The following is a 27,889-nucleotide window of genomic DNA, read 5'->3' as shown; positions in this document are numbered from 1 at the left end:
CTCTCTGCACCGGACATCGGTGGCCGGTATAGTTGGTGGGTGGGAGCCAGTCTGGGAGGCGGGTGGGAGGCCATCGATGGGCCGAGTGGAGTGGAGGGGGGCGGGATAGGGGGCGGGACAGACAGGGGCGCGCAGGGGCACGCACGTGTGCACGGGGGGCGGCGGGCGGGCACGTGCACGGGGCAGGAGCGGGAGGGAACCGCTACACTGCAGAAAAACCATGTTGATAAAAGTAAAAAAAAAATTATTTACAAATTGCATCTGAGCATCTAAGGGATCTGGAAGGGGCGGGGGGTTGGTCTTGGGGGGTGGGGAAGCTACACTACAGAAAAGGGCAATTATTAAAAAACAACATACTTTTTTTTTTACTAAACTGGGTACTGGCAGACAGCTGCCAGTACCCAAGATGGCGCCCATTAAGGCAGAGGGGGAGGGTTAGAGAGCTGTTTCGTGGGGGATCGGTGAGGTTGGGGGCTAAGGGGGGATCCTACACAGCAGCATATGTAAATATGCTAATAAAAAAAAAGCCCAAATATAGCTTTTATTTTAGTACTGGCAGAAACTTAAGATGGCGGGGACAATTGTGGGGTGGGGAGGGAAGAGAGCTGTTTGGGAGGGATCGGGGGTCTGATGTTTCAGGTGGGAGGCTGAGCTCTATACTAAAGCTAAAATTAACCCTGCAAGCTCCCTACCAGCTACATAATTAACTCCTTCACTGCTAGCCATAATACACGTGTGATGCGCAGCGGCATTTGGCAGCCTTCTAATTACCAAAAAGCAGCGCCAAAGCCATATATGTCTGCTATTTCTGAACAAAGGGGATCCCAGAGAAGCATTTACAACCATTTGTGCCATAATTGCACAAGCTGTTTGTAAATCATTTCAGTGAGAAACCTAAAGTTTGTGAAAAAGTTTGTGAAATAGGGAACGTTTTTTTTTTTTATTTGATCGCATTTGGTGGTGAAATGATGGCATGAAATATACCAAAATGGGCCTAGATCAATACTTTGGGTTGTCTACTACACTACACTAAAACTAAAATTAACCCTACAAGCTCCCTACAAGCTACATAATTAACCCCTTCACTGCTGGGCATAATACACGTGTGATGCGCAGTGGCATTTAGCGGCCTTCTAATTACCAAAAAGCAATACCAAAGCCATATATGTCTGCTATTTCTGAACAAAGGGAATCCCAGAGAAGCATTAAAAACCATTTGTGCATAATTGCACAAGCTGTTTGTAAATGATTTCAGTAAGAAACCTAAAATTGTGAAACATTTAACGTTTTCTTTTAATTTGATCGCATTTGGCGGTGAAATGGTGGCATGAAATATACCAAAATTGGCCTAGATCAATACTTGGGGTTGTCTACTACACTACACTAAAGCTGATATTAAAGCTGCATTTAGCAGCCTTCTAATTACTAAAAAGCAACGCCAAAGCCATATATGTCTGCTATTTCTGAGCAAAGGGGATCCCAGAGAAGAATTTACAACCATTTAAGCCATAATTGCACAAGCTGTTTGTAAATAGTTTCAGTGAGAAACCAAAAGTTTGTGAAAATTAGTGAAAAAGTGAATGATTTTTTGTATTTAATCGCATTTGGCGGTGAAATGGTGGCATGAAATATACCAAAATGGGCCTAGATGAATACTTTGGGATGTCTACTAAAAAAAAATATATACATGTCAATGGATATTCAGAGATTCCTGAAAGATATTAGTGTTCTAATGTAACTAGCGCTCATTTTGAAAAATAATGGCTTGGAAATAGCAAAGTGCTACTTGTATTTATGGCCCTATAAAAAAAGCAAAGAAGATGTAAACATTTGGTATTTCTAAACTCAGGACAAAATTTAGAAACTATTTAGCATGGGTGTTTTTTGGTGTTTGTAGATGTGTAACAGATTTTGGGGGTCAAAGTTAGAAAAAGTGTGTTTTTTTCCATTTTTTACTCATATTTTATAATTTTTTATAGTAAATTATAAGATATGATGAAAATAATGGTATCTTTAGAAAGTCCATTTAATGGAGAGAAAAACGATATATAATATGTGTGGGTACAGTAAATGAGTAAGATGAAAATTACAGCTAAACACAAACACCGCAAAAATGTAAAAATAGCCTTGGTCCCAAAAGGACAGAAAATGGAAAAGTGCTGTGGTCATTAAGGGGTTAAGGAAAACTTGGCAGAGTATGAGAAAAAATAATTGCCATTACCTCCTTCAAAACGACTGCAGTGTCAGCAAAAGGGGTTAACATTTTTGCATTAATAACACAACCCCCCCCAATAAACTTAATATTTAATCTCCTTCATAAAATTTACACAACAACCTTGCCTATGTATATTCCTCATCAGAAGAAGGTCTAGGTTTACAACAAAAAAGTGTGAACTCCACTTGAGGATAATGTTCATTCAAAAACTATGCAGGACAATGCAGAATCCAGGAAAGCTTCTCAATATGATAAGTAAAAAAAAAAATAGTAAAAGGAAAATTATAGTTTTACCAGACTGATTGGGAAGAGACCTCCAGTCCAACATGCTCTGACTCCCTGTTTCTTGTTAGCTCTCAGCTTGTGGATTCTTCTATTATTTATTACCTCCTGCAACCTGCAAATAACTGTAGAGCTAGCTGAAGGGGTAAAAACTTTTGAAGTAAAGTTCCCGCACTAACATTTAGCAATTTAATCTACTCTGCCTGCCCTTCACTGACTCCTTAGCAACACTAAGGCCTAGATTTGGAGTTCGGCGGTAAAAGGGCTGCTAACGCTCCGCGGGCTTTTTTCTGGCCGCACCATAAATTTAACTCTGGTATCGAGAGTTTAATCAAATGCTGCGTTAGGCTCCAAAAAAGGAGCGTAGAGCATTTTTACCGCAAATGCAACTCTCGATACCAGAGTTGCTTACGGACGCGGCCGGCCTCAAAAACGTGCTCGTGCACGATTCCCCCATAGGAAACAATGGGGCTGTTTGATCTGAAAAAAAACCTAACACCTGCAAAAAAGCAGCGTTCAGCTCCTAACGCAGCCCCATTGTTTCCTATGGGGAAACACTTCCTACGTCTGCACCTAACACTCTAACATGTACCCCGAGTCTAAACACCCCTAACCTTACACTTATTAACCCCTAATCTGCCGCCCCCGCTATCGCTGACCCCTGCATATTTTTTTAAACCCCTAATCTGCCGCTCCGTAAACCGCCGCAACCTACGTTATCCCTATGTACCCCTACTCTGCTGCCCTAACATCGCCGACCCCTATATTATATTTATTAACCCCTAATCTGCCCCCCTCAACGTCGCCGACACCTGCCTACACTTATTAACCCCTAATCTGCCGAGCGGACCTGAGCGCTACTATAATAAAGTTATTAACCCCTAATCCGCCTCACTAACCCTATCATAAATAGTATTAACCCCTAATCTGCCCTCCCTAACATCGCCGACACCTAACTTCAATTATTAACCCCTAATCTGCCGACCGGAGCTCACCGCTATTCTAATAAATGTATTAACCCCTAAAGCTAAGTCTAACCCTAACACTAACACCCCCCTAAGTTAAATATAATTTTTATCTAACGAAATAAATTAACTCTTATTAAATAAATTATTCCTATTTAAAGCTAAATGCTTACCTGTAAAATACATCCTAATATAGCTACAATATAAATTATAATTATATTATAGCTATTATAGGATTAATATTTATTTTACAGGTAACTTTGTAATTATTTTAACCAGGTACAATAGCTATTAAATAGTTAAGAACTATTTAATAGTTACCTAGTTAAAATAATAACAAAATTACCTGTAAAATAAGTCCTAACCTAAGATATAATTAAACCTAACACTACCCTATCAATAAAATAATTAAATAAACTACCTACAATTACCTACAATTAACCTAACACTACACTATCAATAAATTAATTAAATACAATTCCTACAAATAAATACAATTAAATAAACTAGCTAAAGTACACAAAATAAAAAAGATCTAAGTTACAGAAAATAAAAAAATATTTACAAACATAATAAAAATATTACAACAATTTTAAACTAATTACACCTACTCTAAGCCCCCTAATAAAATAACAAAGCCCCCCAAAATAAAAAATTCCCTACCCTATTCTAAATTAAAAAAGTTACAAGCTCTTTTACCTTACCAGCCCTGAACAGGGCCCTTTGCGGGGCATGCCCCAAGAAGTTCAGCTCTTTTGCCTGTAAAAAAAAACATACAATACCCCCCCCCAACATTACAACCCACCACCCACATACCCCTAATCTAACCCAAACCCCCCTTAAATAAACCTAACACTAAGCCCCTGAAGATCTTCCTACCTTGTCTTCACCATCCAGGTATCACCGATCCGTCCTGGCTCCAACATCTTCATCCAACCCAAGCGGGGGTTGGCGATCCATAATCCGGTCCAGAAGAGGCTCCAAAGTCTTCCTCCTATCCGGCAAGAAGAGGACATCCGGACCGGCAAACATCTTCTCCAAGCGGCATCTTCTATCTTCTTCCATCCGGAGCGAAGCGGCAGGATCCTGAAGACATCCAGCGCGGAACATCCATCCGGACCGACGACTGAACGACGAATGACTGTTCCTTTAAGGGACGTCATCCAAGATGGCGTCCCTCGAATTCCGATTGGCTGATAGGATTCTATCAGCCAATCGGAATTAAGGTAGGAATTTTCTGATTGGCTGATGGAATCAGCCAATCAGAATCTAGTTCAATCCGATTGGCCGATCCAATCAGCCAATCAGATTGAGCTTGCATTCTATTGGCTGATCGGAACAGCCAATAGAATGCGAGCTCAATCTGATTGGCTGATTGGATCAGCCAATCGGATTGAACTTGATTCTGATTGGCTGATTCCATCAGCCAATCAGAAAATTCCTACCTTAATTCCGATTGGCTGATAGAATCCTATCAGCCAATCGGAATTCGAGGGACGCCATCTTGGATGACGTCCCTTAAAGGAACAGTCATTCGTCGTTCAGTCGTCGGTCCGGATGGATGTTCCGCGCTGGATGTCTTCAGGATCCTGCCGCTTCGCTCCGGATGGAAGAAGATAGAAGATGCCGCTTGGAGAAGATGTTTGCCGGTCCGGATGTCCTCTTCTTGCCGGATAGGAGGAAGACTTTGGAGCCTCTTCTGGACCGGATTATGGATCGCCAACCCCCGCTTGGGTTGGATGAAGATGTTGGAGCCAGGACGGATCGGTGATACCTGGATGGTGAAGACAAGGTAGGAAGATCTTCAGGGGCTTAGCGTTAGGTTTATTTAAGGGGGGTTTGGGTTAGATTAGGGGTATGTGGGTGGTGGGTTGTAATGTTGGGGGGGGGGGTATTGTATGTTTTTTTTTACAGGCAAAAGAGCTGAACTTCTTGGGGCATGCCCCACAAAGGGCCCTGTTCAGGGCTGGTAAGGTAAAAGAGCTTGTAACTTTTTTAATTTAGAATAGGGTAGGGAATTTTTTATTTTGGGGGGCTTTGTTATTTTATTAGGGGGCTTAGAGTAGGTGTAATTAGTTTAAAATTGTTGTAATATTTTTCTTATGTTTGTAAATATTTTTTTATTTTCTGTAACTTAGTTCTTTTTTATTTTTTGTACTTTAGCTAGTTTATTTAATTGTATTTATTTGTAGGAATTGTATTTAATTAATTTATTGATAGTGTAGTGTTAGGTTAATTGTAGGTAATTGTAGGTAGTTTATTTAATTATTTTATTGATAGGGTAGTGTTAGGTTTAATTATATCTTAGGTTAGGAATTATTTTACAGGTAAATTTGTTATTATTTTAACTAGGTAACTATTAAATAGTTCTTAACTATTTAATAGCTATTGTACCTGGTTAAAATAATTACAAAGTTGCCTGTAAAATAAATATTAATCCTAAAATAGCTATAATATAATTATAATTTATATTGTAGCTATATTAGGATGTATTTTACAGGTAAGTATTTAGCTTTAAATAGGAATCATTTATTTAATAAGAGTTAATTTATTTCGTTAGATAAAAATTATATTTAACTTAGGGGGGTGTTAGTGTTAGGGTTAGACTTAGCTTTAGGGGTTAATACATTTATTAGAATAGCGGTGAGCTCCGGTCGGCAGATTAGGGGTTAATAATTGAAGTTAGGTGTCGGCGATGTTAGGGAGGGCAGATTAGGGGTTAATACTATTTATGATAGGGTTAGTGAGGCGGGTTAGGGGTTAATAACTTTATTATAGTAGCGCTCAGGTCCGCTCGGCAGATTAGGGGTTAATAAGTGTAGGCAGGTGTCGGCGACGTTGAGGGGGGCAGATTAGGGGTTAATAAATATAATATAGGGGTCGGCGATGTTAGGGGTAGCAGATTAGGGGTACATAGGGATAACGTAGGTGGCGGCGATTTGCGGTCGGAAGATTAGGGGTTAATTATTTTAAGTAGCTTGCGGCGACGTTGTGGGGGGCAAGTTAGGGGTTAAGAAATATAATATAGGGGTCGGCGGGGTTAGGGGCAGCAGATTAGGGGTACATAAGTATAACGTAGGTGGCGGTCGGCAGATTAGGGGTTAAAAATTTAAATAGAGTGGCGGCGATGTGGGGGGACCTCGGTTTAGGGGTACATAGGTAGTTTATGGGTGTTAGTGTACTTTAGGGTACAGTAGTTAAGAGCTTTATAAACCGGCGTTAGCCAGAAAGCTCTTAACTCCTGCTATTTTCAGGCGGCTGGAATTTTGTCGTTAGAGCTCTAACGCTCACTTCAGAAACGACTCTAAATACCAGCGTTAGAAAGATCCCATTGAAAAGATAGGCTACGCAAATGGCGTAGGGGGATCTGCGGTATGGAAAAGTCGCGGCTGAAAAGTGAGCGTTAGACCCTTTAATCACTGACTCCAAATACCAGCGGGCGGCCAAAACCAGCGTTAGGAGCCTCTAACGCTGGTTTTGACGGCTACCGCCGAACTCCAAATCTAGGCCTAAAAGTTTCTTGCGCTCTGTAATAGCGCTCTAACTACCTACAGTTTACTGGCAGCACAGATTCAATCTCCATCTTGTCAGCAATAAAAATAGTGTGATTTTATTGCTTTTTAGTGAGATATGGAGAAAAGATATGACAGTCAATGATGCCTATTTATCAAGCCGTCAACCGCAAATATGATGGAATTCCGCAGCGTAATTGTGGCGAACCTGATTTGCCTTATTTATCAAAGTCTACAGACTGGCAAAAGTTGAAATCTGTGACATAACATACCATCCGCTGGTCTCAATCCGAGACAGATCGATGCTTACGTCATTACAGATGTTCCAAATACAAATTTGGCACTATCTGACTACTTTTGCAAGTTAGCAAACTGCTAACAGGTAAGCTCGCCACTATTCCGGCCCAGCGTACCTGCTTTTCAATCCGCCACCCTGGAGGCTGCGGATGCCATAGGAATCAATGGGAGTCTGAAAGCAGCAAAAGATTATGTTCAATGCTGCCCAATATCCCATTGATTTCTATGGTAGAATAAAACTAACGTTTACACCTAACACCCTAACATGTTCCCAGAGTCTAAATACCCCTAATCTGCTGCCCCAACATCGGCGCAACTGTAATAAAATTATTAACCCTTATAAAGCCGCTCCCGACATCGCCGCCACCTACATAATGTTATTAACCCCTATTCCGCCGCTCCCGAACCCCACCGCAACTAAATAAAGTTATTAACCCCAAAACCCCTGGCCTCCCACATCACTACCACTTACTAAACCTATTAACCCCTAAACCGCCAGCCCCCCACATCGCCATAAACTAAATTAACCTATTAACCCCTTAACCTAACAACAGGCTAACTTTACATTAAATATTAACTCATCCCTATCTTATAATAAATTTAAACTTACCTGTAGAATTTAATTAAACTATATTAAACTACTAATTAACTTACCCTAACTAATATTCTAAAATTACATTAAACTATATTAAACTAATAAGTAATCTACCCTAACTATTATACTAAATGACATAAAACTATATTAAACTATTAATTAACCTACAAGTAAAAGCAAAGAGTGTGTTAGCTGGAGATAGGTAAATATCAGATTAGCCAACCTCCTGATTGCACTTTTCACCACATATGCAATCACTACGGGATGTCCAAAAGTACACAGTGGGTGGAAGTTGCGCCAACTCAAGGCTATCTGATTAATAGAAAAATGTGTGCCAAAATATGGAAGGATAAATAAAGCAAATTGCTACAGCTATGAGTTAAAAAAATGTGTATAAAACAATTTATTGACAAATTTAAATAATGATCAATTAAATTAGAATTAAAAATTTAATCAATTAATATATTAAAGACACCGGTGTCTACTCTAAAATCATACTAACAATATAAGACTAATCTACTGTCTAAATCAATCCTCAATGATAAGTGACATAAAGTGAGAATCAGACAATGACCATAAAATTAAGCAATGCTCATATCGTTATAAACAAACACAGTAAAAATCAAGCAGTACTTGAAGACTGGGCGGTCTGAGTATCTATAATGCTGCTAGGTTTGATTTCAATAGCACAGGAGAAGTTATACTCCTTATTCCTAGAGTCTGTTGTGTTGGATGATATTATCAGAACGCTGTTAGGATGTTAATAACAGAAAAAAGAATAGTTCATTCTCAAATGTACTTTTAAATTTTAAGCGGATGTTTTAACAGCTGTTATCAGTTGTTTCTTAGTTCACCGCTTCAAATTCTCTCCAGCCCGGCGTTCCAGTATGGGAGGTGGCAAGCTTTAGCCTCTCACCTGTGAGCCTGTAGTGTACTATTAGGTAAACGCTGGTTGAAATGTTTCTATTTTCCTCTGAATGCTGGTTGTAATGTTTCTATTTTCCTCTAAGTGTGCACACTTACAACAATGTCTTCACTCCTACCGTCTGCTCAGCGGTGTAGTCCTTCCACTGGTGCTGGCTTAACGGTCCTGGGAGCCAAATCAATCTGTGTCTCTGTGTCTCTTCCAAACAAACTGGGTCCTGGTGTGGTTTCTACGCGTTTCAGCTCTCCAGGGAGCCTTTAACAAACTGTACACTACAGGCTCACAGGTGAGAGGCTAAAGCTTGCCACCTCCCATACAGGAACGCCGGGCTGGAGAGAATTTGAAGCGGTGAACTAAGAAACAACTGATAACAGCTGTTAAAACATCCGCTTAAAATTTAAAAGTACATTTGAGAATTAAATATTCTTTTTTCTGTTATTAACATCCTAACAGCGTTCTGATTAATATCATCCAACACAACAGACTCTAGGAATAAGGAGTATAACTTCTCCTGTGCTATTGAAATCAAACCTAGCAGCATTATAGATACTCAGACCGCCCAGTCTTCAAGTACTGCTTGATTTTTACTGTGTTTGTTTATAACGATATGAGCATTGCTTAATTTTATGGTCATTGTCTGATTCTCACTTTATGTCACATCATTGAGGATTGATTTAGACAGTAGATTAGTCTTATATTGTTAGTATGATTTTAGAGTAGACACCGGTGTCTTTAATATATTAATTGATTACATTTTTAATTCTAATTTAACTGATCATTATTTAAATTTGTCAATAAATTGTTTTATACACATTTTTTTAACTCATAGCTGTAGCAATTTGCTTTATTTATCCTTCCATATTTTGGCACACATTTTTCTATTAATCAGATAGCCTTGAGTTGGCGCCACTTCCACCCACTGTTTATTAATTAACCTACCCTATTTATTATACTAAAATTACATTAATCTACAAATTAAAGGGACACTGAACCCAAATTTTTTCTTTCGTGATTCAGGTAGAGCATGCAATTTTAAGCAACTTTCTAATTTACTCCTATTATCAAATTTTCTTCATTCTCTTGGTATGTTTATTTGAAAAGCAAGAATGTAAGCTTAGATGCCGGTCCATTTTTGGTGAACAACCGTGGTTGTCCTTGCTGATTGGACAGGACCAATAAACAAGTGCTGTCCATGGTTCTGAACCAAAAATTTGCTTACTCCTTAGCTTAAATGCCTTCTTTTTCAAATAAAGATAGCAAGAGAACGAAGAAAAATTTATAATAGAAGTAAATTAGAAAGTTGCTTAAATTACATGCTCTATCTGAATCATGGAATAAAATTTTTGGGTTCAGTATCCCTTTAAATTAATTATATCACATTTCTAAAAACCTAACCCTACTCAAGTTATTTTAATCTACAATAAAAAATTACTAAGTTACAAAAAAATAACAACTAAGTTACACAAAAAAACCCCCACTAAGTTACACAAAATAAAAACCACTAAGTTACACAAACAAAAAAAATAAATTAGCAAATATTTAAACTAATTACACCTAATATAATAGCCCTATCATAATAAAAAAGCCCCCCAAAATAAAAAAAAACCCCAGCCTACAATAAACTACCAATGGCCCTTTAAAGGGCCTTTTGCGGGGCATTGCCCCAAATAAATCAGCTCTTTTACCTGTAAATAAAAATACAAATACCCCCCCACAACCAACCCCCCAAAAATAAAACCTATCTAAAGAACCTAAGCTCCCGATTGCCGTGACAAGGGCATTTGTATGGCATTGCCCTTAAAAGGGCATTTAGCTCTTTCTCAGCCCAAACCCCTAATCTAAAATTAAAACCCACCCATCCAATCAGCCAATTGAATGTGAGCTCAATCCTATTGGCTGATTAGATCAGCCAATAGGATGAATTCTCAATCCTATTGGCTGATTGCAACCACCAATAGGATTTTTTCAACCTTAATTCTTATTGGCTGACATAATTCTATCAGCCAATCGGAATTCAAGGGACGCCATCTTGGATGACGTCATTTAAAGGGAAACTTAATTGTTCAGAAGACGTCATCAGAAGAGGATGCTCTGCGCCGGATGTCTTGAAGATGGAGCCATCTGGTTGAAGACTTTTGCCCGGTTGGATGAAGACTTCGGCCCACTTGGATGAAGACTTCTGCCGGCTTCGCTGAGGACTTCTGCCGCTTTGTTGAGGATGGATGTCGGGTCTTCAAAAACTGTAAGTTGATCTTCGGGGGTTAGTGTTAGATTTTTTAGAGGGTTTATTGGGTGGGTTTTAATTTTAGATTAGGGGTTTGGGCTGAAAAAGAGCTAAATGTCCTTTTAAGGGCAATGCCCATACAAATGCCCTTTTCAGGGCAATGGGGAGCTTAGGTTTTTTAGATAGGTTTTTATTTGGGGGGTTGGTTGTGTGGGTGGTGGGTTTTACTGTTGGGGGGTTATTCGTATTTTTATTTACAGGTAAAAGAGCTGATTTCTTTGGGGCCATGCCCTTTTAAGGGCCATTGGTAGTTTATTGTAGGCCAGGGCTTTTTTATTTGGGGGGGGGGGGGGGCTTTTTATTTTCATAGGGCTATTAGATTAGGTGTAATTAGTTTAAATATTTGATAATTTATTTTTTATTTTTTGTAACTTAGTAATTATTTATTGTAGATTTAAATAATTTGAGTAGGGTTAGGTTTTTAGAAATGCAATATAGTTAATTTAATTTGTAGTTTAATGTAATTTTAGTATAATAGTTAGGGTAGGTTAATTAGTAGTTTAATATAGTTAAAAGTCATTTTAGTATAATAGATAGGGTAGGTTAATTAATAGTTTAATATAGTTTATTTTAATTCTAAAGGTAAGTTTTAATTTATTATAAGATAGGGATTAGAGTTAATATTTAAAATTCATATTCATAAGGAATGAACAACAGCTCATCAGCTAGTTCTATGGTGATTTACCATCCAGGAGCAGCCTCTTTTAGACCAGTGTGCTTTTCACAGAGGAAAACTTTCCTGTAGTATATCAGTCTGATCCCGCCAAGTAAGATCAGTCCAGCCCCAAAATACCAAGCAATTCTCCACTGAACAAGGAACATGACAACCCTAGATTATCGTTTCAGCCTCGTCAGTGAGGTGCAGCCACATTCCTCTAAGCAGACTGGGCAAGGAGTCCACGTCTGATTTTCCCCATCACCCATAGGGAGACCTCCCTAGGGTCATATTAATTTGCATATGATAAAAGAAGCGCTCTACCAGGAATGAACAACAGCTCATCAGCTAGTTCTATGGCGATTTACCAACCAAGAGCAGCCTCTTTTAGACCAGTGTGCTTTTTACAGAGGAAAACTTTCCTGTAGTATATGAGTCTGATCCCACCACGTAAGGTCAGTCCAGCCCCGAAATACCAGGCAATTCTCCTCTGAACAAGGAACATGACAACCCCAGGCGATCGTTTCTGCCTCCTATGGGCCTCATCAGTGAGGTGCAGCCACATTCCTCTAAGCACACTGGGCAAAGAGTCCACGCCTGGTTTCCCCCATCACCCATAGGGAGACCTCCCTAGGGTGATATTAATTTGCATACAAAGAGAGAAGCGCTCTACCAGGAATGAACAACAGCTCATCAGCTATTTCTATGGCAATTTACCACCCAGGAGCAGCCTCTTTTAGACCAGTGTGCTTTTCACAGAGGAAAACTTTCCTGTAGTATATCAGTCTGATCCTGCAAAGTAAGGTCAGTCCAGCCCCGAAACACCTGGCAATTCTCCACTGAACAAGGAACATGACAACCCCAGATGATTGTTTCGGCCTCCTATGGGCCTTGTCAGTAAGGTGCAGCCACATTCCTCTAAGCACACTGGGCATGAAGTCTACATCTGGTTTCCCCCATCACCCATAGGGAGACCTCCCTAGGGTCATATTAATTTGCATACAATGAGAGTAGCGCTCTACCAGTAATGAACAACAGCTCATCAGCTAGCTCTATGGCGATTTACCACCAAGTAGCAGTCTCTTTTATACCAGTGTGCTTTTCACAGAGGAAAACTTTCCTGTAGTATATCAGTCTGGTAATTCAGGGCTGGACTGACCTTACTTGGTGGGATCAGACTGATATACATCAGGAATGTTTTCCTCTGTGAAAAGCACACTGGTCTAAAAGAGGCTGATTCCGGGTGGTAACTCGCCATAGAACTATCTGAGGAGCTGCTGTTCGTTCCGGGTAGAGCACTTCTCTCTTCGTATGCAAATATATATATATATTTGTACATATGTATGTATGCATTTATTTGTGTATATATGTATTTACAGACATACACCTATAAACACATAAATACATATGTACACAAATATAGATATACTGTAATATAAAAGCATTGTAGCCCTTTGCAGTTAAGTAGATGAAAACATGAAAAAACATATTGATGTCATATTCATATTTAAAGGGACATCATACTCATATGGTAAATCACTTGAAACTGATGCAGTATAACTGTAAAAAGCTGACAGGAAAATATCCCCTGAGCATCTTTATGTAAAAAAGGAAGATATTTTACCTCACAATTTCCTCAGCTCAGCAGAGTAAGTTCTGTGTAAAAAGTTATACTCAGCTGCTGCCCAGCTGCAGGTAAAAATTTTTTTTTAAAAAATGAAGAAATGAACAGCAGCCAATCAGCATCAGCAGTGCTGAGGTCATGAACTCTTTTACTGTGATCTCACGAGATTTGACTTAACTCTTATGAGATTTCATTGTAAACTTCCTTACACTGAATAGGGAAAGAACATGAGAGTGCACGAGGCTCAACCCTTCGGCTGTCCCGGGACAGACATACTGATATTCTGCTTAGAAGACCTTTACAATGGGATGTGGCTACTGAGAAACTCTTGAGGTAGAATATCTTTTTTACATAGAGATGTTCAGGTGATATTTTCTAGTCAGCGTTTTACAGCTATACTGCATCACTTTCAAGTGTTTAAACATTTGGGTATTATGGCCAAGGTTTTTTAAAAAAAACTCACACCCTACTCAAGCTCTAACCCAATTTCATATTCTCAAGTGTGCTAACCTAACATAAAAATATTAATATTTCACATTCCAATGTTCTTCACATAGATAAATACACATTTCTTCATATATCTGATGGTACTTTGGTATAATATTTATCTATACCTATATATATATATATATATATATATATATATAATTATATATATGTATAGATAGGTATAGATATATACAAATATATATTGAGGAATATCTATATAAAAATACTTAGATCATATTCTGCTATGTGCACAACATTGGAATGTCAAATATTTACTGTAAATACACAGTATAACACTTTATTAAATATGAATATTGCATAAATATGATTTTATGTGTTTTCATATAGATACATACAAACACATATTTAGACATGCCAATGTATGTATATATACAGTATATATGTTGAAGCCCCTTGCAGCCTTTTTTTTGTCAGAACCTTATAGTTCTCAACCCAAGTGACATCAAGGCCCAGTAAATTTTAGCCGGACATGTCCAGTGCCCTGTAGTATATATAAATATATATCTATGAATATATATATATATATATATATATATATATATAAAATATAAATACATTGTGTAAGTGGGGGAAGAAAATATATACATTCATTGTTGTCAATGAGCTGGTATCACTTAACTGCGGTGCCCAGGTCCAGTCATTTCTGTTCATTGTGCCAAGCTGTCCTCCCACTGAACTGCCACTATATGCGCACAGTGCACACGGCCCGTCCGGTATTTCTTATGTGTGGAGCGGCAGGCCTGTCACAGCTAGCAGTGGGGGCATTTCAGGTCGTGACCCACCAGGAGGGCTGTCAAGGCCCGGTACTAGGCCGTGGCCTGGCTGTTGAAAAACCAGACACAATTATACCATATATCTTTGAGCCCTTCTAACTTGTTTAATATTTTTTTTTAAATTACTAAATCACAATTTGCACTTGATCGAACGTGTTTACTTTCAACTTGTTGTTCCCTGATGCGTAATTCCCACCCATGATCTACTCATCTGTCTATTTGGCAACCCTACCTTGTTCAGTACTATTTCCAAGCGCTGTTATCTGAACTGAATACATGGACCCTGCCATACGCTGTTCCTGCAGCCACATCTCCAGTATCTGCTTAAAGTATACGTAGTAGGTGTGGTGCATAGAGCCTCTTTTAAACATATAAGTGACTCGACATGCGTAATTCCCAGCCATGATCTACCAATACTTGGCAGTCCATTTGATTTATAATCATTAATACTACTTTAAGTAGCGAAGTCCGTACTGTTCGGCTCTTTGAACTTTGACCTTCAAACCGGAACCGGCTTTCAGAATCAGAAGCCTTGCCGCTTTTGCTGAAAGCTGAACTCAGAAGCCTTGCTAATATTCACTGAATGTGGATCAAAGAAACCTTTTCCTTCACCTTTTTTGCTATTACTAACTAACATCGAGGGATCCTAAACACATATCATCATCCAAAGCTAAGTCAAAAGCTCACAATATTGGCTACAATTGGACGGTAACATTTACACGCTCAAGTGTCTTTGTATTTGGACGGTAATATTTACACACTTAAGTGTTTTTGTATTTGGATGGTAACACATTTGTGCAACATTGTTGCCTAAGGGTATCATATTTAGACCCAGTTCTGTATTCATGTTTTTAGACATTTTAATCATTAATTCCATGTAATATTTTATTTTGTTTCAATCTGATGCCGGCATCTATTTTTTAAATACAAATTGTATATTCCATTTCTTATGCTTATACCATAAATTATTTTCAACTTATTATAGTATATATTATTGTTCATTATTTTGACCTTATCTCATACGCTGTCTACAGCATGTTCCCATATCCCCTTGTTCTATTTATATTTTGGTTGGATGTTTGGAGGTACACTTACCTAATGGGAATAGCCTTTTGAGTTGAGTGTTGTATCTTTAATTACCTTGTATCTTCCTAGTTTTTATCTCCCGTTATAAGATCCACTCTTTAAGGTATTCACACCACTGCTGTGTCACTATATCCTAAGGTATTAACCTCTTTTTCACATATCCAGCTATTTAGTAGCCTTCTTTTTGTATATTTTATTTACACACACTATTATTATAAACAGTTAGCACTACTGATTATCCGTTACATAGAAACACTATGGATATCTTTGCTCAGAGAGATATGATTCTTAAAAATATTGCTTCCAACACCGAATTTACGACAAATGATCTTCTGGAAATTAATAACACTGAAGACATCTATTATGATCTAGAGAAAAATCTTCTCAAAGAAATAAAATATGTCCTTGAGATAAAATATACTCAAAACTATATAGATAAAAAAAAATGGTGCTGAGAGGCTTGAGACTAAAAAAGAACTGTACATTTACTTTACCTGAAATGTTGTCTAATGAATGGTACGAGGTTTTAGAGACAACCTCAACTAATTTGATGAAAATAATCATTAAGGCCAGACAAATACAACTAACTGACATTAAAAAAGAAATCGAAATTTCTAAAAACAAACTAACTAGTTTAGAAAATAATGAGGAACACAAACATATACAATTAGAAATTGTTAAAAGACTTTCTGAACATAAATAAATTATCACTACACAGAAAAACTCTAAATTCAACAGAGATTTAGAGGACTATAGGAATGATGATGAAGAAAACACTGCTGATACTAATCCTACTAATGATGATATAAGTGATTGTTTGCAAAATCTTAGAAAAGAACCTGCACAAATATTTAGTAAAAGTAGCAATAACTCCAACATTAAAACACACAATTCTTTTAATAAAAAAGAAAAACAATCTCACTCCAATAAGGAACAGACACATTATTATCAATCTAATAAAACAAAGGTAAATACACAGAGGGATGACAAAAAAGAGAGAAATGTTTACAAAGACCGTTTTGAACAACAATATAATAAACAATATACACCTCCTACCAAAAGAGAACCTTATCAAGGTAGAGGTACCCAGAATTTGGAGGAACCACATTTCTATAACAATAGATCTCCATATATGTCCTATCAGAATAGTTCTAGAGACTTTAGAAATTTTAACAGATATCCATATTCACAACATCAATATGACCAATCTTATTATGAGAATGGAAATAGAATTCCACATCGAAATAGTTATGATAACAGACAAAACAGAAACTACCATCAAGATTACCATATTGAAAGTCATAACCAATTCCATAATGAGAATCATAATTGGAGAATACCATTGAGAAACAGATTCTCACCATTACAACATACACCACACCAGAATAAAAATAGGACCTACTCAAATAGTAGGAACTCAAATACAAATAATCAAATTGAAATTGTTCCAAATTCTCTTTTTTTAGGGGAATCCCCCACAAGAGCGTGGACTTCAAAAGACCACATAGGAATGATAAAACCACAAAGAAATTTTCAAAACAAAAGAAGGCTAGAGGTAGAAGAGGGAGAAGGACCCCTAAACAAAACATCCAAAAATAGAAACCATAAAAACTGGTATTTTTAATATAAGTAAGAACACTTTAAATGAAAAACAAGAAAAGGTCCTCAGTAAAGGTTTATCCTTAAACAAATTCGAAACCCTTATAAACATTAATCAATACATCCGTAAATTAACGCTAAAAAGATACTTTATTAAGAACCCCTTACAAAGCAAAACTTCATCAAATAATGATAGCTTTGTCCATACAAATTTTAAGAAAAAATATTACTTTTTTCCTACAAATGAAAAAAGTGAACATATAAAGCTCTTTGAACAAAACATTAAAAGAGATCTTGAATCATTAAATCAAACTAAATATTTTAAAAATAATCTAAGTAAAGGAGAAATTACAGTTCTAAATGACTTAAAAAACAACAAAGATATAATAGTAAAACCAGCCGATAAGAGAGAGGCATTGTAGTAATGGACACTAGCTATAACATTGAGGAATCTAATAGACTTTTACATGATACATCAACAAATGTAAAACTCAAAACAAATCCTTTGAGTAAACAAGAACAAGAACTCAGCCGTATTTTGAAAGAAGCAAAAATAAAAGGCATTATTAATAACTCTGAATTTTAATTCGTATCCATAACCTATCCTAAATTTCCAACCTTTTATTTCCTTCCAAAAGTCCACAAAAATTTAACAAAACCTCCCGGCCACCCCATTATTTCAGGGATTGAATCTATCTCATCTAATGTCTCACAATACGTTGACTTTTTCCTACAAAAATATGTTGTAGATTTACCATCATACTTAAGGGATTCAACCCATTTTCTAAACTTTATTAAAAATCTGACCTGGCATGAAAACTATATCCTTGTGACATGCAATGTCAACTCATTGTATACAAACATCGCACACGACATTGGCCTAGATAGGGATGAAAACCTACCCATAAGTCAAAATCAATTTATATTGGACTGTATAAATTTCATTTTAAATAACAACAGATTTTTGTTTAATGAAGAGATATACTTACAAATCAAAGGTACTGCAATGGGCACAAGGTTCGCCCCCAGTTATGCTAATCTTTTCATGGGTTATTTTGAAGAACAAAATACCTATAGTAGCCCATGGGGGGCGAACCTTGTGCACTATTGCAGATACATAGATGACATTTTTATAGTTTGGAGAGGAGACATAGAGCTCTTGGAATCCTTCATGATAGACATTAACACCAACAACTTAGGTATTTCATTTACACATGACTACAGTAGTAAAAAAATACACTTTTTAGACATTGAAGTGGAAATAATAAATAACCAGGTACATACTCAGACCTATTAAAAAGACACTGATGCTAATAATTACATACATTTTGACAGTTGTCATTTAGCTCAATGGAAACTAAATATTCCAAAAAGCCAATTTATGAGGGTAAAAAATAACTTTTCCTCTTTGGATACCTATCAGTTACAATCACACACTCTCACCACCAGATTTATTAAAAAAAAGATATGATCCGAGAACAATAGAGAGGACCCAAAAGGAAGTGGCTAATATGGATAGAGAATCACTATTGACTACTAAAACAAAAGATAAAAATCTTTTAAAAAAACGCAAGATCAGGTTCTAGGTCATAGATTAAAAAAACATCCTGATATTATTTTCAAAAAATAAATTTTTTTAAAAAACTGGCATTCACCAAGTGAATTTAAGAAGAGCAAAACACAGAGTGACAGAGATCTAAGAGGTGAAACACTGGTTGGTTTCTTTCCCTGAAATTCGTGCAAATCCTGCAAATATAACACACAAATAAAAGAGATCAAATCCACCACTACAGGTCAGTTCACTAAAATTAAAGAATTGATTAGATATACGGATAAGAACATAATTTATTGTATTCAATGTTCTTGTAATCTGTTCTACTTCAGACAAACCAGTAGATTGTTAAAAGACAGAATACGAGAACATATTTTGAAAATTGAACACGACAAATCTGTCGATACAAATTTATATGCACACTATAAAGAGAAACACTCTAGTAATTTGAAGCACTTTAAATTTTGGAGTATAAAAAAACTTAGTCTGGGTAGCAGAGGAGGAAATATGAACACACTCCTTAATAGGAAAGAAGCAGAATTTATATTTAATTATAAAACTCTTCACCCTGATGGCCTCAACTCTGAATTAGATTTGAACTTTATAGTTTAAATCTGATATCTATAGTACTATTCACATCTCATTTTTGACATTCTTTATAGTTGACCAATAATATATGATATCTTATTGACATTGTCTGAAACGACATCATCTGCACTATTCGTATCTCTCTGATCAAATCATATACATCTTCGAACACTATCAGATCCTATTACACTGATAAATTGACAACCAACACTTATCCTTTAATATCTTGTATATGCTTTTTCAGAGGAATATAAATAACCCTTTCACAATATATTTTTTATTGTCGATTTCTTATTATTATACCTTTTACACATTCTCACAAAAGAAAAATTCTCCTCTAAAATTTTCTTCTAAAAAAATTCTCCTCTAAAATTTTCTTCTAATTTTTTTTTTCTCTCTCTAAAAATCTTTTATCTTAATGCGTAAAATAGGTGAACGTATAACCACTAATATTTTTGTATTGAGCATGGGATTATATATTTTCCCATCGCTATTTTTTACACACTTCCCCTTGCTCAATATATTGTACCAAATTCTTAACATTTATTTATATGTACTCACCAATGTACATGAAATGAACACTAATATATAAAGTGAACATTGAGATATTTGGACATTCAAATATACCTTTATTAACTATTTAAATTTATAACAATAATACAACAATAATAATTTATGAACAATAATACAGCTCTTTGATATACACTGTGAAACAGATCGTCATTATGGCACACACCCATAAGACATTTTTTTTATCCAATCACAGACAAACACACAGTATTTAAATGTCTGAAAGATTGTAATGAGCATCTTAATAAAGGCCTGATTAGGCTGAAACGCGTAGAAACTTGCTCGTTATTTGCTAAAACTCAGTAGTAGGTGAGGTGCATAGAACAACTTTTAATTCACGGAGTTGTTCCCTAATGCGTAATTCCCACCCATGATCTACTCATCTGTCTATTTGGCAACCCTACCTTGTTCAGTACTATTTCCAACCGCTGTTATCTGAACTGAAAACATGGACCCTGCCATACGCTGTTCCTGCAGCCGCATCTCCAGTATCTGCTTAAAGTATATGTAGTAGGTGTGGTGCATAGAGCCTCTTTTAAACATATAAGTGACTCGACGTGCATAATTCCCACCCATGATCTACCAATACTTGGCAGTCCATTTGATTTATAATCATTAATACTACTGTAAGTAGCTAAGTCCGTACTGTTCGGCACTTTGAACTTTGACCTTCAAACCGGAACCGGCTTTCAGAATCAGAAGCCTTGCCGCTATTGCTGAAAGCTGAAATCAGAAGCCTTGCTAATATTCACTGAATGTGGAACAAAGAAACCTTTTCCTTCACCTTTTTGCTATTACCACCTAACGTCGAGGGATCCTGAACACATATCATCATCCAAACCTAAGTCAAAAGCTCACAATATTGGCTACAATTGGACGGTAACATTTACACGCTCAAGTGTCTTTGTATTTGGACGGTAACATTTACACGCTTAAGTGTTTTTGTATTTGGACGGTAACACATTTGTGCAACATTGTTGCCTAAGGGTATCATATTTAGACCCAGTTCTGTATTCATGTTTTTAGACATTTAAATCATTAGTTCCATGTAATATTTTATTTTGTTTCAATCTGATGTCGGCATCTATTTTTTAAATACAAATTGTATATTCCATTTCTTATGCTTATACCATAAATTATTTTCAACTTATTATAGTATATATTATTGTTCATTATTTTGACCTTATCTTATACGCTGTCTACAGCGCATTCCCATGTCCCCTTGTTCAACTTTCAACTTGTAATACATGTTTCCAATGTGTGCAAATGATATCGCTCCACTCGTAATCTAGCCCTCTATCGCCAAAAGTATGTGGACAACTAATTATTGAATTTAGGGGTTTAAGCTAACAGGTGCATTAAGTCCAGTACACAACCATGAAATCTCTATAGACAAACATTGTCAGCACAATTGGTCGTACTAAAGAATTTAGTGACACTATCACAGGATGCCCCCTTTGCCACTAGATCTTCCCTGCTTCAACATGCCAGTCACAAAGTAGGCCACAAAAACCCACTGAGGGGAGCTCCCAAATGCCGAAGTGCATAGTTTGTGAAAATTGGCTATCATATGTTGCATCGCTCACTACAGGGTTCTAAACTGCCTCTGGAAGCAACAACAGCAGAAGAACAGTGTTTCTATTGCCAAGCAGCTGTACACAAGTCTCAATATGCTTAATGTTTAACAACTTTTTTTAAAATGTAACCCTTTTATTGCTGCAATTTTTTTTTCATCCACCATTGCCTTAATTTGGAGAAGCCTATCTGGGCTTTACGCTGCAGACAACTAATGTAAACACGATCATAATATTTGCGTAAAAAGCCTTGTTTTCCAGTTGTTATCAATTAAAAGCAATTAGGGAATAATTTATAGCAAGGTTAGCCTTAAAAAGTCTGCATTGTAAATTTTTAGAGCTAAAAAGGGAGCACAATAAATAATGTAAGACTATTGCAAAGTTGCATTACTATGAATAATTATACATTTTATATTTAAATGTTAAAGTGTTTTATTTACCTTTAAATAATACTTGTTAATATTATTTGAAAGTTTTTGTTTTTTTACTATGTCTAAGTATGCATTTAAGACATAATTTCTCAATGTCTACTGTCGCTTTTACATCTGAAATACAAATGGGGCTAATATGCACTAGGACCCATGAAGCTATCAGTAATAAATACATATGAAGGATACAGGTAATGTCAATACACAAAGGTGTTGATATTTATATTGGACATACTCATGGATAATGTTGTCTCAAACCTGGCTGTTCACTGGAATTTCCACACGCCCACCAAAAGGATCTGACTCCTCCTCCACATCCCTGTTCAGTGGTAATTCCTCAAAAAGGCCACTGCACAGGGGTAGATTTTGGAAACATCAGCACAATATGATAATCTCACTGACTTTTTTGGGGTAGTTGAGTAAGGGTAACACCGGAGTGATGTAACGATCTAAACTGTGATTTCACTACTCTAAAAGGTGCATTCAGTTATGGTTTGGCACCTCTCTTCGTTCTCTTTATAGGCTCTCTCTGCTGGACTAGGATTGTGGATGATGGGCGTGTGTAGCCAGGCCCTTCACCTATATCCTGGACAAGCAGCATAAGGCCATATCAGTTAAGGAGGGCTGGAAGGACTTGGTGGGTTGAAGCCAACATTCCCCAGACAGCACAGTGTGTGAGCAGAAGACCATGTACCTGTACATTATTGAGGCAGGGATGGAAAGGCATTTTGTAGCATGCAAGCTATTTAGTATGGAAGTGAAGGCAGAAGGTGGTAAGTGAGGTTGTGTTGAAGCAAATAAGGTGTAGGCATGTGTGCAAGTAATTAGAAGTAGTATGGGGTACAGGTGTTAGCATGCAGCAATATGTTAGGATTTGTGAGAGGAATAAATTATATTCAAAGTGTTCAGTGTGGTTTATGTTGCCAATGACTGAGAGACCTCATGTATGAGGTGACTTACCCAGCAACCATCCTTCAGGGTGTTCATCATTCTCAAACTTGTCAAAAAGGGCTGAGTGGCACAGGATAAATTATTCATGAGTACCTGCAGGGAAGGATGTATTGACATTATTGTTGTTAATGGAATTGTCCAAAGTGAGAGAGTGAAAATGCTTCCCATTTCTGTATATGGCCTCTTGATCTTGGGGTGGTCTGAAAGCCACATGGGTGTAATCTATGGCACCCAGGACATAGGCCAATATCCCCATAGGTAGAATACACTATTGATTATAAACAATGCCTCAGGAGATGAAGGAAATTAAATAAACAGGTGGCAGCAAGTGTGGAGGCTGGTCATGAAAGATGGCAGCACCTTTGAGGTTGTTGACTGTAACATTCCACTTATGAAGCCTTCCATCCTCTGAAAGAGTGTTCCTGGGAACCAGTGATTAATGATCATGATTCTTTTCTGATAAACCAGTTTAATTGTCAATATCCTTCTCCACCTGGTCCTGGTCATGCCCTCAAGTTGCACTTTTAGGTAGGGGGCTGTATCAGTGCATATTGGGCTGCGCTAAGGGCCACAGTTAGCCGATTAATACTAGGTTGGTGGTGAGGATCCGGGGCATGCTAACCTGAAAATGGTAAGAAAGCCTGGAGACCAGAGTCACACTAAGAATCTTCTGTCTAGTGTGAACAGCACAGGGTGCACTGTTCTCTCTCCCCCATTTCAGGATTGGTTGTGGAGGGGTGCCCTAAGTCTAGCATTCTGGTTTTGTACAGGGAGTGCAGAATTATTAGGCAAGTTGTATTTTTGAGGATTAATTTTATTATTGAACAACAACCATGTTCTCAATGAACCCAAAAAACTTGATTAATATCAAAGCTGAATAGTTTTGGAAGTTGTTTTTAGTTTGTTTTTAGTTATAGCTATTTTAGGGGGATATCTGTGTGTGCAGGTGACTATTACTGTGCATAATTATTAGGCAACTTAACAAAAAACAAATATATACCCATTTCAATTATTTATTTTTACCAGTGAAACCAATATAACATCTCAACATTCACAAATATAAATTTCTGACATTCAAAAACAAAACAAAAACAAATCAGTGACCAATATAGCCACCTTTCTTTGCAAGGACACTCAAAAGCCTGCCATCCATGGATTCTGTCAGTGTTTTGATCTGTTCACCATCAACATTGCGTGCAGCAGCAACCACAGCCTCCCAGACACTGTTCAGAGAGGTGTACTGTTTTCCCTCCTTGTAAATCTCACATTTGATGATGGACCACAGGTTCTCAAAGGGGTTCAGATCAGGTGAACAAGGAGGCCATGTCATTAGATTTTCTTCTTTTATACCCTTTCTTGCCAGCCACGCTGTGGAGTACTTGGACGCGTGTGATGGAGCATTGTCCTGCATGAAAATCATGTTTTTCTTGAAGGATGCAGACTTCTTCCTGTACCACTGCTTGAAGAAGGTGTCTTCCAGAAACTGGCAGTAGGACTGGGAGTTGAGCTTGACTCCATCCTCAACCCGAAAAGGCCCCACAAGCTCATCTTTGATGATACCAGCCCAAACCAGTACTCCACCTCCACCTTGCTGGCGTCTAAGTCGGACTGGAGCTCTCTGCCCTTTACCAATCCAGCCACGGGCCCATCCATCTGGCCCATCAAGACTCACTCTCATTTCATCAGTCCATAAAACCTTAGAAAAATCAGTCTTGAGATATTTCTTGGCCCAGTCTTGATGTTTCAGCTTGTGTGTCTTGTTCAGTGGTGGTTGTCTTTCAGCCTTTCTTACCTTGGCCATGTCTCTGAGTATTGCACACCTTGTGCTTTTGGGCACTCCAGTGATGTTGCAGCTCTGAAATATGGCCAAACTGGTGGCAAGTGGCATCTTGGCAGCTGCACACTTGACTTTTCTCAGTTCATGGGCAGTTATTTTGCGCCTTGGTTTTTCCACACGCTTCTTGCGACCCTGTTGACTATTTTGAATGAAACGCTTGATTGTTCGATGATCACGCTTCAGAAGCTTTGCAATTTTAAGAGTGCTGCATCCCTCTGCAAGATATCTCACTATTTTTGACTTTTCTGAGCCTGTCAAGTCCTTCTTTTGACCCATTTTGCCAAAGGAAAGGAAGTTGCCTAATAATTATGCACACCTGATATAGGGTGTTGATGTCATTAGACCACACCCCTTCTCATTACAGAGATGCACATTACCTAATATGCTTAATTGGTAGTAGGCTTTCGAGCCTATACAGTTTGGAGTAAGACAACATGCATAAAGAGGATGATGTGGTCAAAATACTCATTTGCCTATTAATTCTGCACTCCCTGTAATTCTCCTGTTTATAACTATGGACTGTATGACCTGTGCTAAAGGTAGTGCTATTTATGTTATGGAGGTCAGAAATTGCCTTACTGATGTTTTAGGGTCAAGACCTATGGGATAAGTATTATAATGCCTTCATTGTAGAAGTCCTGACGTTCCTGTTTCTAACTTGCCCTTCTCGTTCTGACCCTGGCATGCTATTTGGCTTATGCTCTCTGTCTCATTATTTACTGCACTTTAAACTATTGACTGACCTGGTTAAAGACCCCTGGAACTGCATTCTTGATTATACTTCTGTAACTTCCTTTTGCTGTGATGACAGTTCCTGACTGTTCACTTGTTTGCAAACTTCCGCTTTCCACCTGACTACTCTTCTTACCCAACCACTAGCAGTGACCTATTCAGTGGAGTGGAGACAAGCTTTATCCTTTCTTAATGCCTACAACACATCTTCTGCCAGGTGTTTCCAGTTGTCAATCAATGTAATATTTATTGTTTCTTTAAATTCCCCTTTACAAAACATGTTTATATCGAACATGTGAAATAACAGTTTAAATTTATTTTAGTGTTTGTAAGCTGCATTACATTTGCCTAATTATTATATTGTCTCAGGACAATTGTAATCTGGCAGTAAACTCCTTAATACAGAAAACCTGATTTTCACTAACTGCATATATGATGGATTCTAAATATTCATTTGTCAGTCATATTAAAGAGTTATGCTCTTCTTTATGGATACTTGAGAATGATACGGCTAGATTTAGAGTTGGGCGGTAGCCATCAAAACCAGCGTTAGAGGCTCCTAATGCTGGTTTTTACCGCCCTCTGGTATTTGGAGTCAGTCAGGAAAGGGTCTAACGCTCACTTTGCAGCCGCGACTTTTCCATACCGCAGATCCCCCTACGCCATTTGCGTATCCTATCTTTTCAATGGGATCTTCCTAATGCCGGTATTTAGAGTCATGGCTGAAGTGAGCGTTAGAAATCTAATGACAAAACCCCAGCCGCAGAAAAAAGTCATTAGTTAAGAGCTTTCTGGGCTAACGCCAGTTTATAAAGCTCTTAACTACTGTGCTCTAAAGTACACTAACACCCATAAACTGCCTATGTACCCCTAAACTGAGGTCCCCCCACATCGCCACCACTCTATTAAAATTTTTTAACCCCTAATCTGCCGACCGCACACCGCTGCCATCTACCTTATCCCTATGAACCCCTAATCTGCTGCCCCTAACACCGCCGACCCCTATATTATATTTATTAACCCCTAATATCCCGCCCCCAACGTCGCCGCTACCTACCTACACTTATTAACCCCTAATCTGCCGACCGGACCGCTCCTCTATTATAATAAAGTTATTAACCCCTAATCCGCCTCACTCCCGCCTCAATAACCCTATAATAAATAGTATTAACCCCTAATCTGCCCTCCCTAACATCGCTGACATCTAACTTCAAGTATTAACCCCTAATCTGCCTATCGGAGCTCACCGCTACTCTAATACATTTTTTAACCCCTAAAGCTAATTCTAACCCTAACCCTAACACCCCCCTAAGTTAAATATAATTTAAATCTAACTAAATAAATTAACTCTTATTAAATAAATTATTCCTATTTAAAGCTAAATACTTACCTGTAAAATAAACCCTAATATAGCTACAATATAAATAATAATTATATTGTAGCTATTTTAGGATTAATATTTATTTTACAGGCAACTTTGTATTTATTTTAACCAGGTACAATAGCTATTAAATAGTTAATAACTATTTAATAGTTACTTAGTTAAAATAATTACGAAAATTACCTGTAAAATAAATCCTAACCTAAGTTACAATTAAACCTAACACTACACTATCAATAAATTAATTAAATAAAATACCTACAATTATCTACAATTAAACCTAACACTACACTATCAATAAATTAATTAAATAAAATACCTACAAATAAATACAATTAAATAAACTAACTAAAGTACAAAAAATAAAAAAGAACTAAGTTACAAAAAATAAAAAAATATTTACAAACATTAGAAAAATATTACAACAATGTTAAACTAATTACACCTACTCTAAGCCCCCTAATAAAATAACAAAGCCCCCCAAAATAAAAAAAAATGCCCTACCCTATTCTAAATTAAAAAAGTTCAAAGCTCTTTCACCTTACCAGCCCTGAAAAGGGCCCTTTGCGGGGCATGCCCCAAAGAATTCAGCTCTTTTGCCTGAAAAAAACCCCCACATACATTACCCCCCCCCCAACATTACAACCCACCACCCACATACCCCTAATCTAACCCAAACCTCCCTTAAATAAACCTAACACTAAGCCCCTGAAGATCTCCCTACCTTGTCTTCACCTCACCGGGTCCCGATCTGTCCAGAAGAGCCTCCGATGTCTTGATCCAAGCCCAAGCGGGGGGCTGAAGAGTGACGTCCATCCTCGGGCTGAAGTCTGGATCCAAGCGGCAGCTGAAGAAATCCATCATTGGGCTGAAGTCGGAAGTCCATCATCGGGATGAAGTCTTCTATCAAGGGGCATCTTCAATCTTCTTTCTTCCGAAGCGGAGCGGAGCCAT

Source organism: Bombina bombina, chromosome 4 (assembly GCF_027579735.1).
Source record: "Bombina bombina isolate aBomBom1 chromosome 4, aBomBom1.pri, whole genome shotgun sequence".
NCBI lineage: Eukaryota > Metazoa > Chordata > Amphibia > Anura > Bombinatoridae > Bombina > Bombina bombina.
This window is presented reverse-complemented; position numbering follows the sequence as displayed.